Genomic DNA, 19006 nt, shown 5'->3' with positions numbered 1-19006 from the left:
TCCAGTAATATATACAGCTGGCCCTGCAGCCTGGACCCCAGAATGAACACATATGTCTTTTTTTTTTCCCCCTGCGGTACTGGGGATGGAACCCAGGAGCATTCAAACTTTGAGATACCCTCAGCCCTATTTTTATTCTTTATTTTTGAAACGGGGTCTCACTGAGTTGCAAAGGGCCTCACTAAGTAGCTGAGACTAGCCACGAACTGCGATCCTCCTGTCTCAGCCTCCCAAGTGCTGGGATTACAAGCGTGCTCCACCACGCCCGGCTCACTGGACATCTTGAATCAAGGCTTTTCATTAGTTCTGGAAAGCACCTGGCCATTCGCTCTAAATATCGCCTCTACTCCAGTGTCTCTTCTGTTTTGGGGATACTAATTATATTGGGCCGTCTTCAGCATGTGTTCACTTACAGCCCCTGTCCCTGGAAGCTCAGGTGTCCGGGAAGGCCCTCTGCTTCTCTGCTACTCCCCTCAGATTAGCAAATGACCCAGGGTAAGAGCAGTAGTCCTTTTGCAAAGAAAATGAGGAGGGAGGACCTCTGTCTCTGGCAACCTTTACCTTTGGCAACTGGCCAAAGGCGGCCTTGTCTCTCTGCTGCCTTTTTTGAGAGATCAAACGCCCTCAGACAGAAATGGCTTCAATTCACCTCTTTTAAGTTCCAACTCTTTTCCAGCTCAAAGCCTACTATATTTTTGTCTTTAATGCTTTTTAGTAAATGCTTCCCGTATTCATCCAGCTTCTTTTTAGTTGTCTTTAAAAGAACAAAGGGATTAGAAGTGAATGCCTTTGGAAGGACAAATGGACTTGTATTGAATGAGCCCCAAGACCCAGAACATGGAGTGTAAAGTGACAAATCCGGACAGTGCTGGATATTTGCTTCTTCCCCGCTTCCGTTACTGTGATGGATTATCATTCAGCAAGTATTCATCCACGTCCCCGCGCTCCACGAGAGGAGTCTGCTTCCCGGCCCCTTTGGTGCTGAACTCGGCCATGCAACATGCTTTGACCGCTGAGCTGTTACCACATGTGGTGCGAGGAGAGGCTTGACGAGGTGGTGCTTACGCATTCTGTCTGCCATCCTGCGCCCCTGTCATGAGAACGGCTTTCCTCAGCAAGTCGCTGTCCCTTCACACTCATGAAACCAATCCTGAACCTAACCCATCAAGAGAAGCCAGTCCCAGCTGGACTTGCCGCTTGCCGCACAGCCACCCAGATGGGCCCAGCTTAGATCCACTGACACCCGGCTGAGCTGAGCTTGCATAAGGAGACAACAAATGACCACTGCAGTGTTTAAGTCACTGCATCTTGGGGGTAGTTTATTACACAGCGCTTTTGTGGCAATAGCTAGTCACACAAGTAGCCTAGCAAGAAGTACTCTGGCCTGGAAGTCGTAAAATACACTTGTAATCCCAGCTCCTGGGAGGCGGAGACAGGAAGATTGGAGGTTCTAGGGCAGTCTTGGCAATGCAGTGAGACTCTCAGTAACCTAGTGAGATGCTATTTCAAAACAAAAATAAAAAACAAAAAAAAAAGAAAGAAAGAAAGAAAAGAAAAGAAAAGAAAAGAAAAAAGAAAAGGACTGGAGGTGGAGTTTGTAGGTTGAATGTCCCTGGGTTCAATCCCCAGTACCATATACATACATAGAAGGAGGAGGAATAGGAGGAGGAGGAGGAGAGGAGAAGGAGGAGGAAAAGGTGGAGGAGGAGGAAGAGAGAAGGACGAAGAGGAAGAGAGAAGGAGGAGGAGGAGGAGAAGAAGGAGGGCGTGGTGGCGCACGCTTGTAATCCCCACGCTTGGGAGGCGGAGACAGGAGGATCACGCAGGTTCGAAGCCAGCCGCGCTGGCGTAAGAGACCCTGTTTCAAAATATAAAATAGGTCTGGGAGGATAGCCCAGAGGAAGAAGGGCTTCCAGGAACCCCAGTACCACCAAAAAAAAAAAAAAAAAAAAAGACCCTGGGTTCAATCCTTGACACCACCAAAGAATAAGAGAATCCCAGGAGAATGGGCCTCTCACCCAGAATCCTCCCTTCGGGAACAGGGGCATACTTAATCTATGTATATCAGGCTTAAGCATGCGTATCTCTTAGCTAATGAAAAATAGGACCTACTGCATCTCTGCCAGTAATTTTTTCCTCTCTAAATCTTACTTTACATTCACTAGGCTTTTTTGGCGCTAGGCAAGTGCCCCACCTCTGAGCTACACTCCCACATTTCAGATGCATCTTTCCTTATCACTGATGCATAGCAATGCTACTGATTTTTGAATGTTGATTTTGTATCCAAAAACCTTGCTGAATTCTTGTCAGATATTTTTGCTTTTTCATATATTCTCTCTCTCTCTCTCTCTCTCTCTCTCTCTCTCTCTGAGGTACTGGGGATTGAACTCAGGGCCTCACACATGCTAGGCAAGTGCTCTACCACTGAGCTATATCTCCAGCTTATTTATTTAATTAATTAATTTTTATTTATTTATTTATTTTTGTGGTACTGGGGTTCCTGGAAACCCTTCTCCCTCCAGGCTACACTCTCAGACTCATTTTATATTTTTAATTGGAAACAGGGTCTCTTAAGTCAGCGAGGCCTGTTTCGAACCAGTGCGATCCTCCTGTCTCAGCCTCCCAAGCGCGGGGATTACAAGTGTGCGCCACCATGCCCAGCTTTATTTAATTAATTTTCTTTTCTTTTTGGTGGTACTGGGGGTGGAACCCAGAGGCTTTCTACCTCCAGGCTATACTCCCAGACCTTTTTTATATTTTATTTGGAAACATGGTCTCACTAAGTTGCTGAAAGCCTCACTAAGTAGCTGAAGCTGGCTTTGAACCTGTGCGATCCTCCTGTCTCAACCTCCCAAGCGTGGGGATTACAAGTGTGCGCCACCACGCCTGGCTATTTAATTAATTTTAAAACAAGGTTGTGCTAAGTTGTCCAGGCTGGCCTCGAATTTGCAATTCTCCTTCCAGCCTCAGCCTCCCAAGTAGCTGTGATATAGACATGTACCACCATGCCTGATTATCCTCTTTTTTTTTTATATCTTTTTGCACTGGCTAGACCCTCCACCATGATCCTGAATAGTAACCATGATAGCAGGGAGTATCCTTGGCATGCTTTGAAGAAGTGCTGCCTCAGCCTCCCAAGTGCTGGGATGACAGGCACGCGCCATCATGCTTGGCTTGTAAAAAATATATTTTAATAATTGAACATTGACTTTTTTTGTGTGGGTGTGTGGTACTGGGGTTTGAACCCCGGGATATTCTACCTGTGAGCTACAACTTCAGCCCTTTTTAAACTTTGTTGTTGTTTTGAAACAGGGCCTCACTAGGCTGCTGAGAGGCTTGCTAAATTGCTGAGGCTGGTCTCGAACCTGCAATCCTCCTGTCTTAGCCTCCCAAGTACTGGGATTATAGGTGTGTACCACCATATCCGGCAAGTGATGACTTTTACTGAAAGCATTTTCTGCGTGGAGTAGAATAACCACCACTTGTGTTTTCTCTTGCAATCTGTTGATACAGTAAATTATAAGGCATTAACAAGCGAAGAAGCTGAATAAGAACAGTTGAGTAAGGGAGGGATTATCCATTTCTTGAAAGACTGGCAAAACGAGCCTGCAAAATATTCAGACCTGGTGTCTTACAAAAGAGAAACCTTGATTGCTAATTTAAATTCCTGCCAGATGTGGTGGTGGCGCACACTTGTAATCCCCGCGCTTGGGAGGCTGAGACAGGCGGATCACACAGGTTCGAAGCCAGCCTCAGCTACTTAGTGAGGCTCTCAGCAAATTAGTGAGACCCTGTTTCCAAATAAAATATAAAAAAAAAGGTCTGGGAGTATAGCCCAGAGGTAGAAAAGCCCCTGGGTTCCACCCGAGTACCACCAAAAAAAAAAAAAAAAAAAAAAAAACAAAACCTTCATAAATATGTTCCTGAATAATATAATTGTTTTCAGGGGGACATAATATACCACATATAAAGAAGAATTCAAGATATATCTTATAGAAGCAATAGCAACATGGACACCTGTATTTCTATAACATAGATTAAGAAATAGGCTAGCACTAATTCCTTAGAAGATCCTATGTTCCTCTTCCTTCACACAGGAGTAACCATATATATATATATATATATATATATATATATATATATATATATTTTTTTTTTTTTTTGTGGTACTGGGGATGGGACCCAGAGGCATCCTACCTTCAAGCTATACTCCCCAGCCTTTTTTTTTTTTTTTTTTTTTTTTGTGGGTCTGGGGATGGAACCCGGGGGCATTCGATCTCCGAGCTACACCCCCTGCCCTGCCCTATGTTTTTTTTATTCTTTATTTTGAGACAGGGTCTCACTAAGTTGTGGAGGGCCTCACTAAGTAGCTGAGGCTGTCAGCGAACCATGATCCTCCAGTCTCAGCCTCCCAAATGCTGGGATTACAAGTGTGCGCTACTGAGCCCGGCTTTCCCCAGCCCTTTTTTTATTCTATATTTTGAAACAGGGTCTCACTAAATTGCAGAAGGCCTCAGTTGCTAAGGCTGGCTGTGAACCTGTGATCCTCCTGTCTCAGCCCCCCAAATACTGGGATTACAAGTGTGTGTCATTGTGCCTGGCCCATATTCTAAACCTTATAGAAAACATTTTGAACTTCATATAAAATATTTTATACTATTATTTATTCATTTATATCTTTCTTCCTTTGCCCTAGATTTTGTTTTTGAAAATCATCATTCTTTGAAATTGAAGTGGTAATTCATTGTACATTGTTATATTGTATTAAACAACTGTACAATGTCCTTATCCATTCTACTACGAATCAACTTTTGGTCTATTTTTTGGTCTATTTCCAGTGCTTTCATTATTACTAACACTGCCATTGAGGCTCCTGACATACCCGTGTAAGATACACACACACACACACATACACACACACACACACACACACACTCATTTACTCAGGAATGAAACTGCTTGGTTGTAGGATATGTGTGTGGCATGTGCATCTTACACAGATGTGCCAGGAGCTTCAGTGGCAGCATTAGTTAGGGTTCTACTTCTGACCTCTGAGCTATACTCCTAACCGTTTCTGTTTTTTATTTTTATATTTATTTATTTATTTATTTATTTATTTTATTTTTGCAGGTCTGGGGATGGGACCCAGGGGCATTTGACCTCCGAGCTACACCCCCTGCCCTATTTTTTATTCTTTATTTTGAAACTGGGTCTCACTGAGTTGCAGAGGGCCTCACTAAGTGGCTGAGGCTGTCCGCGAACCGCAATCCTCCAGGTCTCAGCCTCCCGAATGCTGGGATTTTTTTTTTATTTTTAAAGGTTCTAAATGACTGTGCATTGTCCTTAAACCTGCAATCCTCCTATCTCAGCTCCCAAATATTGTAATTACAGGCATGCACCACCATGCCCAGCCATTGTAGGGTATATACTAATGGACATTTGTATTTCCTCTTATATGAACCACTTAAAAATAAAACCAACTGGGCTTGGTGGTGCATGCCTATAATCCTAGTACTTGATAGGCTGAGACCTTCGAGGCCAGCCTTAGCAACTTAGTGAGATCCTGATTCAAAATAAAAAAGTAAAAAGGGCGGGGGTATAACTCAGAAGTAGAATACTCCTGAGTTCAGTCCCCAGTACCAAATTTAAAAAGTTATTTTATTTCATGGTACTGGGGATTGAACCCAGAGATATTCTATCTCTGAGCCACATACCCAGCCCTACTTTACTTTACTTTTTTTTTTTTTTTTTTTTTTTGCAGTACTGGGGATGGAACCCAGGAGCATTGTACCTCTGAGCTATACCCCCAGCCCTTTTTTTTATTCTTTATTTTGAAACGGTTTCACTGAGTTGCAAAGGGTCTAAGTAGCTGAGGCTGTCTGTGAACCGAGATCCTCCTGTCTCAACCTCCCAAATGCTGGGATTACAAGCGAGCGCCACCACACCAGATTTTATTTTACTTTTTTTTTTTTTTTTTTGGTGGTACTGGGGTTCCTGGAAGCCCTTCTACCTCTGGGCTACACTCCCAGACCTATTTTTACATTTTTTAAATTTGGAAACAGGGTCTCCTAAGCCAGCGCGCGCGGCTGGCTTCGAACCTGCGCGATCCTCCTGTCTCTGCCTCCCAAGCGCGGGGATTACAAGCGTGCGCCACCACGCCCGGCATTTATTTTACTTTTTGAGACAGGGTCTTGCTAATTTATCTAGGCTGGCCTCACATCTGTGATACTCCTGTCTCAGCATCCCCAATACTGGGATTATAGGTGTGTACTATTTTAAGTGTGTGTGTGTGTGTGTGTGTGTGTGTGTGTGTGTGTGTGTGTGTGTTGCTGGGGATTGAATGTAGGGGTGTTCTACCTCTGAGCTACATCCTCAGTCCTATATATGTATTTTTTTAAATTTGGGAACAGGGTTTCACTAAATTGTTGATAGCTTAGTTTAAGTTTCCTTCCTTCCTTCCTTCCTTCCTTCCTTCCTTCCTTCCTTCCTTCCTTCCCCTCAGCTATGCCCCAGCCCTATTTTATTTTATTTTAAAACAGGGCCTCTCTTGGTTGATGAGAATCTTACTCTTTTCTGAGGCTGCTCAGACCTTCCATCCTCCTGTCTCAGCCTCCTGAGGACTGGGATTACAAGCATGTGCCACCACACTCAGCATTGCTAAGTTTCTGAAGCTGCTAGCCTCTTATCTCAGCCTCCCAAGTACTGAAATTATAGGTATGTGCCACCATGCTCAGCCAAAATTGTTTTACGCCAGAATTATTTACCTTGGTTACTGAGTTTTGTGGTGCTTGCTTACATTTTAAAAGATATAATTATTGGTGCATCGTGGTCTCACATAATGCAGTTTAGGGTGCTAGGGACATACATGCCTACAGCACTTGGTGAGGCTTGCTTAGATTTTCTGCCCAAGGCAAAAGCCTCACGCAGATCACCCTAGTCCTCGTCCAGCCCTGGTTCCAGCCACACCTGCTCTCCATGGGACACTTGTACAGTAGTTTCCTAACCAGTCTCTCCACTCCTTTATCTGCTAACCACCCCAGTCCACACAGCAGCCACCGTGATCTTCTGAAAAGATAAACCCGGTCATGTCATGCCTTCGCTTGACTGCTCAAATGTCTTTTTTTCTCACATAATCGGAATCTTGCCTCCTTCCTTAACTTCACCTCCCACCACTCTGCCTTTGCAATAACTTTACTGCCTCTCATTTTCCCAATGTGCTAAGCCGGTTTTTTTGCACCAGGGTCTCAGCACAGGCCTTTCTTTAAGTGGATAATCTCTTCTAAAACTTTCAATCTGAGATTAGGTCATCTCTTTAGAAAGGATTTCCAATCCAAAGTAATCTCTTCCTGATATTTATTTCCTCTTTCTTTCTTTCTTTCTTTCTGTACTGAAGATGGAACCCAGGGGCATTCTACCTCCCAGCTACACCCCAGCCCTATATTTTCATTCTTTATTTTGAATCAGGGTCTCACTGAGTTGCTAAGGGCCTCACTAAGTAGCCAAGGCAAACCGTGATCCTCCCGTCTCAGCCTCCCGAATGCTGGGATTACCAGCGTGCGCCTCCAAGCCGGCTCCTGATATTTCTTTCTAGTGTTTTTGTTTTGTTTTGTTTTTGTTCCTAATACTTTGATGACACATAAGAGTTTTGCTTATTGTTTTCTTTGTTGTCTATCTTCCCTTTCAAACTCTAAAATATTTGAGACAGCTGGGTTATGGAAAAAAGACTCACAAATAAGTAGCATTAATATTTATTAATATGAAAGCAATCGGTGAATAACGAGGGCCACAAAAATGAGGATTTTTTCCACCAACATCTGGGGAGGCTGAGACAGGAGGATTGCAGTTTGCAGATAACCTCAGCTACTTAGTGAGGCCCTAGGATAAAAAATAGGGCTGAAGGTATAGCTCGGAGGTAGAATGCCCCTGGATCCCATTCCCAGTACAAAAAATATATATTTATATATAAATATATAAAAATATATAAAATATAATTATATTATATTAATATATTATATATTATATAATATGTTATATATTATATATTAAATTATATTATATTATATATAATATACATAATATGTTATATATTATATTATATTATATATAATATACATAATATGTTATATATTATATATTTTATATATAATATATAATATAATATAAATATATATGAATATAAATATATATATAAATTTATATATAAATTAGTATATATATTTTTTTTCTGGCCTAGTAGGTCTACATCTGAAACTGTTACAAGAATATAACTTGAAAATTTTATTTATTTGAAATACCTATTTATTCATGATTTATAAGGATTGAAAAGATGGGAAACCACCCGTAACACTGACTATCCCTCAATCCTCCCTCGTTTTCATTCTCCTTCTCCAGTCCAGATAATACCAACTACATGTTGTCTGTATGGTAGAACTAAAGCAGACAGGCATTATTACTAGAGAAAAAATCACCAAGTTAGGCAAAGTCATGATATTCATTCATTTATTCATTTCTGCTGCTGGGGATTGAACCCAGGACTTGGTGTGTACTAAACATGCACTCTACTCGAGTCCTACCCCCAGGCCTTGACTGTGAGTTTTAAATTTCCCAGTCTCGAGTGGGCAGTGACTCTCTCCCGAGTTCCTGATGTTTCTCTGATGAAGCCGCACTACCTTCCACAGATGCCCTTGCAATATTCACCATTCTCCTTCTACCTAAGGAGCCGCCATCTACAAGGTGAAGCCAGAGTGCGGCATTCACGAGAACTCCTTCCTGTGTCCTATTATTTCAATCTCAAAAGATATGTCATAAATTCACCACCTTTTTAAAAACGATTTTTGCTGCCACCACAATCAGAGCTACCATCTGGAGGACTGAAATCTTCTCTTAATTAGTTGTTTTCCTCCAATTCACTCTCCACACTGCAACGTGATCTATCTAAAAAAAAAAAAGTATGAAACTATTTCATACACATAAGAAGAAATCAATGCAGCCATTTAAAAAAAAAAAGTTATGTTCTCTTTCCACTCCCCTCCTTTTGGGTCCTGGGGATTGAACTCAGGAAGGAGCATTATGCCTTTAAGCTACACATCTAGCCCTTTTTATTTTGAAACAAGGTCTCACTGAGTTGCAGAGACAGGCCTTGTTTAGTCTCCTGTCTCAGCCTCCCAAGTTCTGGGATTAGAGTCAGGCACCACTGTGCTCAGATTCTCTTTATAACCACAATGCTCCCAGATAACTAATCACATACAAAATATTTCATGCTTAGGAATCCTTCTGTTTTTTCCTGTGATAGTACAGAAATATATTCATGTATTTTTGAGAATTGTTACATGAATATCTCTATGAAATTATGCACATACATTAAAATAAACACACAAGAAACTGGCAATATAATGTAGAAAAGAAGCATTGGGTTGAGAGAGTAGTGGCTGTACTGCTTAGTTGGTGACCTAAGAACTGTCCCTTAAGGTCAGTCTCCATCAGTGAATGGTTCTCAATGTAAGCATGGCATTGCCCCCTAGTGTTGGATACTCTGGGAGGTACTGCTGGCTTTTAGACTACAGGGACAAGCCAGGCTTTCTGCAAAATGCAGGCCTACTTCTCACAAAGAAGAATTATTTTGTGTCCCTCGTGACTTTATTTATTTATTGATTAACTGATTGGTTGACTGGTACTGGGGATTGAATCCAGAGGCATTCTACCTCGAGCTTTGTCCTCAGCCATTTAAATATTTAAAAATTTTTAAATTTGAAACAGAGTCTCACTAAGTTGCCAGTGGTCTTGCTAAATTGTTGGCCTTGAAATTGTGATCCTAAGGTTTCAGCCTTCCAAGAACTGAGATTATAGGCATGCACCATCATGCCCAGCCCCTGAGACCTTTATTTTATTATTATTATTTTTTTAAATTTTTTGTGGTACTGGGATAGAAGCCAGGGGTATTCTACTTCTGGGCTATACCCCCAGCCCTATTTTATACTTTATTTGGAAACAGGGTCTCACTAAGTTGCTGAGAGCCTCACTAAGTACCTGAGGCTGGCTTTGAACCTGTGCGATCCTCCTGTCTCAGCCTCCCAAGCATGGAGATTACAAGCGTGTGCCACCACACCCGGCCCTTGAGACCTTTAAATGTCTTACTACTGGTGAAAAACTGTTTATAATGATCTGAACCTAAAATGTAACTTATTTTACATCTGAACACAATTTTTTTTGGTTGGTTTTAGTTCTTACAGTGTTTTAGGACTAGATCAATTGTGCACACTGAGGACTCATCAGAGTTGTTCACCAGAGGGGGGCAAAATGGAAGAAAACACCACACTGGTGTCAGTTGAGTTTGTAGTTTTCACATTCATGGGGATTTTGTTTATAAGTGCTGGCAAGTGATGAATCCATTCTATTTTCTAAAATAGTCACACCTGAGCACTTATATTCTAAAATACAAATAAATTTTATTATAAATACGTTTCTTTATATTTTACAAAGCATATAAACAACATTAAAACAAAGTATCATTAAAACAACATCACGATCCCAGCATTTGGGAGGCTGAGACAGGAGGATCCAGGTTCACAGCCAGCCTCAGCTACTTAGTAAGGCACTTTGCAATTCAGTGAGACTGTTTCAAAATAAAGAATAAAAAGCTGGGTGTGGTGGCACATGTTTGTAATCCCAGCATTTGGGAGGCTAAGCCCAGAGGATCTCAGTTTGTGGACAGCCTCAGCTACTTAGTGAAGCCCTTTGTAACTCAGTGAGACCCGGTTTCAAAATAAAGAATAAAAGATAGGGCTGGGGGGGTGCAACTTGGAGGTAGAATGCCCCTGGGTTCCATCCCCAGTACCGCCAAAAAAAAAAAAAAAAAAAAAAAAAAAAAAAAATAGGGTTGGTGGTGTAGCTCAGAGGTAGAATATCTTACCGGTGCATTATAGTCTTATAGTTTCACATATATGTAGTTCAGAGTGAGAGTGAGTACAGGCAGACAGCACTTGGTGGGCTTTCCCTGCTCCCTCCCCTTCCCCATCAAGGATATTGAGATTGACATTGGGATTCTCACATACACACATAAGGTCAATGAAAGTGATTCCTTCATTGATTCTCCCTCCTCCCTTCCCCTAGACCACCTCCTGGGGGTGCTGAGTAAGCTAAAGGAACACCTGATGACATGGTGCTTAGGGCTCCCTCCAGTCCTGTGAATATTTCTAACTGCTTCTACTCTTCAGTAACAGAAATAACTCTTTTTATATTTTGTTCTTTTCACTAGTTTATCCATTATAAAACTAGGAATACGTAAGAGAAAATAAACATACATTAAAAAATACATGGCATCTACATGCAACATTTTGACATGTGACTGCAATGATTTCCAAAGTTTCCTTGCTATTCAATCACTTCAGAATTCTATAATTTAAAAGCTATAGTAAATGCAAGTTTATTACATAATGTTTTATTTTATTTATTTATTTTTGTGGTACTAGGGGTGGAACCCAGAGGCTTTCTACCTCTGGGCTATACTCCCAGACCTATTTTTGGAAACAGGGTCTCACTAAGTTGCTGAGCGCCTCACTAAGTAGCTGTGGCTGGCTTCGAACCTGTGTGATCCTCCTGTCTCAGCCTCCCAAGTGCGGGGATTACAAGCCTGCGCCACCACGCCCGGCTACGTATTCTAATTTTTCAAACCAAATTATTGTTTCTGGGCTCGATAGAGAAGAAATTGAAACAATGAAAACTAACATTTTAAAAATATTTATTTATGGTACTGAGAATTGAACTCAGGGTGAGCACTCTACCTCAGAGCTATAGCCCCAGCGTGTGGTGTGTGTGTGTGTGTGTGTGTGTGTGTGTGTGTGTGTGTGTTGCTGGGGATTGATTTTAGGGGTGTTCTACTTTTTAAAAAATCTTTTATTGGTGCATTGTAGTCATACGTCTTAATGGAGTCAAGATGCTGGAATCATACATGCACACATCACCCAATTAGTCCTTGCCCATTCCCTCCCCATTCCCTCCCCCTCCCTCCTCGTGTTTGGCTTAGTGATTGGCTTTGATATGTTTGCTAATGTACATCATGAACATTAGAGTATTTCCCTCTTTCCTCCTCCCATCCCCTCAGGTGGTTTTCTACTTCTGAGCTACACCCTCAGTTTTTTTTTTTTTTAATGTTTTATTTTGAAATAGGGCCTCGCTAAATTGCCCAGGACCTTGCTAAACTGACTTGCGATCCTGTTTCAGCTTCCCAAGTACTGGGATTACAGGCGTGTGTTACTACACTCGGCACTATTTTTTTTTTTATTTAAAGAAATGGGGGCTTCTGGCTATGAGATTAGATTCATAGACTTAAAATTGCAATCTCTCCACACTCCACTTTCAGGTTTTAAATTCCTTCCTTATCAGTTCTAACATACTATGCACTGTAATTATGTACTTTAAAAATTGACTGCTAGAATGGGGACTGGGACTCCTATGTTTTCCTCGCTACTGTATTGCTAACGTATAGACAGCGCCTGACACCCAGGAGGAGCTCAATGCGTATGTTGTTTGAGTTTATTGTATGAATGGGGAAGAATACAGGCAGTGAAGCAAAATCGACTGCATTGAGTAGACTTTTAGGAGGCAATCAGGAAGGACAAGGAAGTCGACTGATTTTTGTAACAGGATTCCCGGGTGCTCATAGGGACTGCGGCTGCCTTTTACGTCCATTGGGATGTACTGCTGTGTGCCCTTTTGTGAACTTGACACACACAGCTGTGCAGGCAAGGACTCCCTAATTTATCAATAATTTGCGCCCAAGTCCGCATACTGTTCTCAAACTCATATCATCGGAAACATGTTAAGGTGCAAGGGTCTTCAGGATATTCCTTCGCAGGCAATTTTACGGTAAGGATGGGCTCAAGGAGGGTGGTTCCAGAACGCGCGAAGACTGGGAAACGAGTTCACCCTCACTTTCCCCAAACAGACGCCAAGCCGGAGCCAAATTCACACTCCAGATCAAATCCCGCGCTCTTCTTACCCCCAACCTGCCTCCACCTCCATCCCGCCCCTTTCAGATACCTATCTATGGTGGGCGGGGCAGAGAGCGGACGTTCTCGGGGCGCACCCAAATTGGTTCCGCTCACCCCGAGTTTTGGTTTCCCCCATGTCAGCCGACACGGAGAAAACGCAACCAGGAACGACAACCACCCACCCAAAGATACTGCAGCCCGACACGCGCGCAGAGAAGGAAGCAAAACACGCAGAAAGGCGCAGGGCCGGCAGCCACGTGACGCGGGCCATCTCGGGCGCCCTCGCTGCGAGGACTTCAACTCCCGGCGGGCCCCGGGGCGGTACCGCGGTGAGGACTACAACTCCCAGGGTGCCGCGCGCGCGGACGCCCGCCGCTCGCCCCGCCCCTCCCCCGCCCCTCCCGGCTAGATCGGCGTGCGCCTGCGCACTGGAGGCCGGAGGAGTCTTACCCTAATGTAAGATGGTGGCCCGTCTGGCTGTGGAACCCACCGAAAGCTGAGAGTCTCACCCTCTCTCAGCCGTAAAGGTCGGACTCGCTGAAGCAATCAGGCCCGGTTGTGAAGAGTTTTTTTCTCCCCCCGACACCCGTTCAGTGGTCTCTTGTGAGGACGCCGCAGCGCGTGGAGTCGGCGAAGGGAAAAGCGAGGCACGGCCGGCGGGTGAGTCTATTGCGGGGCTGGGCTTAGGGGAAACCCGGTGCTGACCGGCTACGAGAGAGCGGAGGCTTCGCTGGGACTGTGCAGGCCGCAGCCCCCTTCTCCCCACCCCCCGCCTCATCCTCACCCTGCTCCCGGGCCTTTCTCCTCCTCCTCCTCCTCCTCCTCCTCGCTCTCCCCTCTACGCCACAGCAGTTACCACCAGGAAAAGGGAGCGGGGCAGGAGGCAGCGCGGCCGCCAGCGCCAGCTCCCCCGCGAGAATTTCTTCAACTGGGGAGCCCAGGCGGCTTCTCGTCCCCAGCCTCCCCCCACATTTTTCTAGGGGTACGATTCTTAGGTCTCCGTCCTGGTTTCCCCAGGCCCCTTGCCCCTCCCTGACGTCCTTTCCTCCCGGCCCCGGTCTCCCAGACCAGAGCCATCACTTCACTCCGACCCGTGTTGCTGGTCTTGACTAAACCCGCTGCTCGTAGCCCACCCGTCCTGCTGCCTGGGTTCTGCTCGCTGCAGCCGCTCCGGAGTTAGCCTTGCCCCACTCTGCTGCGTGCAGTCGGCCCCCGGCTGCTCGGCAGCCCGGAGCTCCTTCGGATATGCAGTCCTTTTCCTTTAACCGCATCTGTCATCCTAAAGCTGTCCCCTGAAGTATCCAGATGTTGCTGCTGCTCCTCCTAACCCACCTGTTTCTTTCTCAGCCTTCTTGAGGATTGTCCGTTCCTTCCCTCTTTTCCTATACAGATTCTTTGAGCACACACTTGTCCAGAAAAAGGAATGCCAGTGTTGGTCCTTGAAAAGTAAAGGAAGTTGGGGAGTGAATGAAGCGAGGTAGGATACTATTAGACGTCTCCGAGTGAAGATCTTTTCTTGAGACCGCTCAGGAGAGGAGCGTTTTCCTTCTGCTTTTCAGTGATCTGTTTGTCGATCATTCGCTCTTTGGGGACGTGGCTTTTCCCCCTTCCTTTTCATTTTGGACCTTCTCCATGTTACTAAGCGTTCTTCTGAATTGCCTCTCCCCAGGATACTTAATATGGGCCCTGATTATACCAATAAATATTAGTCTAAGCATTTCAAAATACGATAAATCAGGCGTGCACACACAATTCATCTGTGAACTTCACAAGCATATATAAGTAGTATTTTGGTTAGATGTGGGTTATAGATCTCTTTTATCTTGAAAATCGAGTACTAACTTTTATAGTGATGTTCAGTTTGAATGGATGACATTTTATTTATGGGTTGAGTGGAAATTTTCTCAGCAGCCAATATCAGATTTACTTCGTAATTTTGGATTTGGGAGACTCTATCTTGACATTTTTAAGATGGTACTTATGTGAATAAATTATCTTGAAAATACATTAGCTGTATATGCAAAAGAAAAACCTGTATTTTGTTTTGGTAAACTTAAATCCCTTATATATTTTTTTCCATGGACAGGAAGGAGGCTGGGAAAAGAAATCACCAAGCTGTACACATAACATGCATTTAATAGTCCTCACTGTCATTGTTATCTAGAGTAAAAAGCAGAAAACTAGAAGCAAGAGGTGGCTTGTGATGTTTGTGTTTTAGTGAAAGCAAAATGGAAATGTGACTAATGGCATAATGGGAAGGAGTCTTTGCCATGATAAACTACTTTGAAATAAAGAGTTGCCAGAAGAGCAAACAGGATTATGTAGATCAGATGCACTCATGTCATGCACACATGTCAAGTTTGAACATAAATAAGACATTGTGTTCTTAATATATATTAAAAAATTTAAAGTCATAGTAACAATCTCACACAGCAGCCTTATCTTTTATTGGCAAATGTAATGATTCTTTAAGTGTAAATACAAATGCAGTTCTACTTTAGTTACTTTTGTATATTACTTTATTGTAATTTCCACATATTTGAGCTGTAAGCTTGAGGAATCTTACATTTGATATTATAGTTACTTTTAGTGAACAATGTTCTTTTTTTTTTTAACCAAATGTAAACTAAGGTTAGAAAAGGGCTTATAAACTATTTTTTCCCCCTCTTCAGTCACTTAAACCCCTATTTGGAGGAACTAAATAAATCCCTGCCTTTCTAAGAATTGGAATCAATTTATGTAGCTAGCCTTGTCCTGAGTTATAATTTGACATTTTAAAAAAACATTACTTACATTTAGTTTATCAGTAGAAGCATATTTAATACAACTGCTTGTCAAGTGAAAATATATGTTGGTGGAGAAGCTTGCCACTTCGAACAAACACCAGTCTGGAAACCTTGGCAGTCATACTTGGCTGAATTATAAGCAGTGTGTTCTAAGGAGAGGACTGTTTGTCTGATAGAAGGGGGTGAATGGTTTTTAATACATCTTTTCTTTTGTAAAGTTATTTGACTCATAAAATGTTTTCTCAAGTAATTTTCCCCTTCCATACTTTTTGCCTGCAGTTATCAAATTCTTAGTTTCAGACCTCTGAAGTCAAAACGAATTTACTTGGGGGAACTTTAGTATGTTTAGGGAAGCTGTATAAAGTTCTTTGATAGTTTGATAGGAATTGTAAAGATGAAATTTCTAAATATTTTTGTATGATTTAAGTTTTTAGTTGTAACGGTACTGCAGCTTCATACTCTCGTGATTTCTTTTGATAATTTGGAACATTTTCTGATAGGCTCAGTCGTCGCATTCTTCAAATGAATACATTATTTGTACAAGAAGATTTTAAAACATGAATTACTGCCAGTGTGGTGGCACACACTTGTAATCTCAACATTTGGGAGGCTGAGACCGGAGGATCGCGGTTCACGGACAGCCTCAGCTATTTAATGAGGCCCTTTGCAACTCATGGACATCTGCTTCAAAATAAAGAATAATTAAAAAAAAAAATAGGGCTGAGGGTGTTGCTAGAAAGGTAAAATGCTTCCCGGTTCCATCCCCAATACTGCAAAAACAAACAAACAAACAAACAAACAAACAAACAAACAAAAGACATGAGTTACTTAAAGTTGGCTTATTATAAAGTTTGTCTTTAGAAAGTTGCATAGACAAATATTTAATTCTTTTAGGATGAGAATTATAATCAAAAAGTAAAATACAGGAAAATAAGTTTGTTTTGTCAGTTCCAATGGGAGTACTAGCAATGTACTGTGTAAAACTAAGGGGGTGTTGCCTAGGACAAACTCCTAGCATTAGAGACATTTATTTATTTAATTAATTTGTTTATTTTTGTGATGCTGGGGACTAACTCAGAGCCCTGCACATGCCAGGCAATTGCTCTCAAGAGAGTTTTATTTTTAAAATAATTTTACATGTTTTAGGTGAATGAAAACTCCTCAGTTAAAGCAGTTTGGTTTTAGAGTCTTTCTTTTCTACCCTCAGTTTTAAAGTGAAGCTCCACTTTTCATTTTAATGAATTTTTTATGTGACTGCAAAGAATTCTTTTGTTGTTGTCCTTGGGACTGAACCCAGGGACCTTCTGTTTGAGTTATACTTCAGCCTATTTATTTATTTATTTATTTATTTATTTATTGTGGTACTGAGGGTGGAATTCAGGGACTTTTCTACCTCCAGGCTATATTCCCAGACCTATTTGTATACTTTATTTGGAAACAAGGTCTCACTAAGTAGCTGAGGCTGGCTTTGAACCTGTGCAATCCTCCTGTCTCAGCCTCCCAAGTGCAGGGATTACAAGTGTGCGCCACCATGCTTGGCTATTATTATTATTATTATTATTATTATTATTATTATTATTGGTACTGGGGGTGGAACCCAGGGCTTTCTACCTCTGGGCTATACTCCCAGACCTATTTTATATTTTATTTGGAAACAGGGTCTCACTAAGTTGCTGAGAGCCTCACTAAGTAGCTGAGGCTGGCTTTGAACCTGTGCGGTCCTCCTGTCTCAGCCTCCCAAGCGCTGGTATTACAAGTGTGCGCCAGCATGCTTGGCTATTTTATTTTTTATTTTGAAATAGGTCTTGCCAAGTTGTTGAAGCTGGTCTCGAACCTGCAATTCTCAAGTCTCAGCCTCCCAAGGACTGGGATTATAGGCAAATGCCACTATGTCTGGCTAATCATTGTTGATAAATCTATTCAAACTCAATCTTTTTGCTTTTATAGACTGTTTTGTTTAAGTGATATAGAAAGTTGTGAAAACTTCAGTCTCTGATGAAAATTCAGTTAGTTCTCTGTCAGTACCTATAATTCTGTCTTGATAATTCTTTTTTGGGAAGGAAGTTACATTTAGCTCAGCTGGTTCTGAAGACAATAGTAGGGAATTAGGTTATAGAGGTTTTTGCTGTTCTAGAAACGGTAGAACTAGAATGTACTACAGACTTTTCTCAAAGGATTTCTTAAACTAAATGGAACTCGTAAATGGTTTTCATCCCACTGGAATAGCATGTGTTGGGTAAAATTTGTTAACACGTTCTGGCATTTTACATATTTATGTCACCTCAGAGTTGATTGGAAAAATCTGCAAGCACCCATTCTTCCTGATATTTTAAAGATTTCAAATGCGTGTGAGAGTGTATATGTGTGTATGTGTGTGTATTTATGTGTGTATGTGTTCTTAAGGGTTCAGAGTATACAAATGACAAAGCATAATTTACTCAATTATTTTTGTAATGCAAGGAAAGAAAGTAGATGAGATTTTAAAAATCACATATATAGTGATTTCCCTAAAGATCTCATTTAGAAAATTCATGTGTTCGAGTTGTGTGTGTGGTACTGGGTATTGAACCCAGGGGTATTCTACCTCTCAGCTACATCCCCGGCCCTGTTTTATTTCTTATCTCACTAAGTTGCTGAGACTGGCTTCAGACTGGCGGTCCTCTTGTCACAGCCTCCCAAGAACTGAGATTACAGGTGGGCACCACCACGCCCAGCCGTCAAAGTTGTTTTTAATTCGTTATTTAGACTTCTTTATTAGAAAAGGTTATTTGATAAATGTTAGCTTTTTCAAATGTAGTAATATAATCTGATGGGTTCTGACATTTCTCTTTCATGATATGGTCCTTTTATTTTTTAATCAGAAAGCTGTTTATGGAAAGTTCCAGCACTATTTTGGCCTCGTGAGTTATGTTTTTTGTTTTGCTGGAAATCAAACCCATGGCCTTGCATTTGCCTCTGTAGGCCCGCCGAGCTGGTTTGTAGCCCTGCTGCTGTGCTCTGGCCTCCCCTCCCCCATATTTTAGCAATGTGTTTATCCTTTTTTACCAGAAGAGGAAAACCCAGCTTAAAGATAGTGTAAGGCGGTTTGAGTATGGGTTTATTTTTCTTCTACACAGTTTTATTTGTGAGGATGGCTTTTTTTATTATTAAATTTTGTTTATTCTGGAGGGTTGCCCTGTTTTAAGCTTTAATGGTATTAAGTGACGGACAGATGATTTATTAAGATCAACC

The sequence above is a fragment of the Muscardinus avellanarius genome (genome assembly GCF_963383645.1).
Source record: "Muscardinus avellanarius genome assembly, chromosome: 9".
Classification (NCBI taxonomy): Eukaryota; Metazoa; Chordata; class Mammalia; order Rodentia; family Gliridae; genus Muscardinus; species Muscardinus avellanarius.
The sequence above is the reverse complement of the archived record's forward strand: the minus strand, read 5'-3'. Positions refer to the sequence as shown.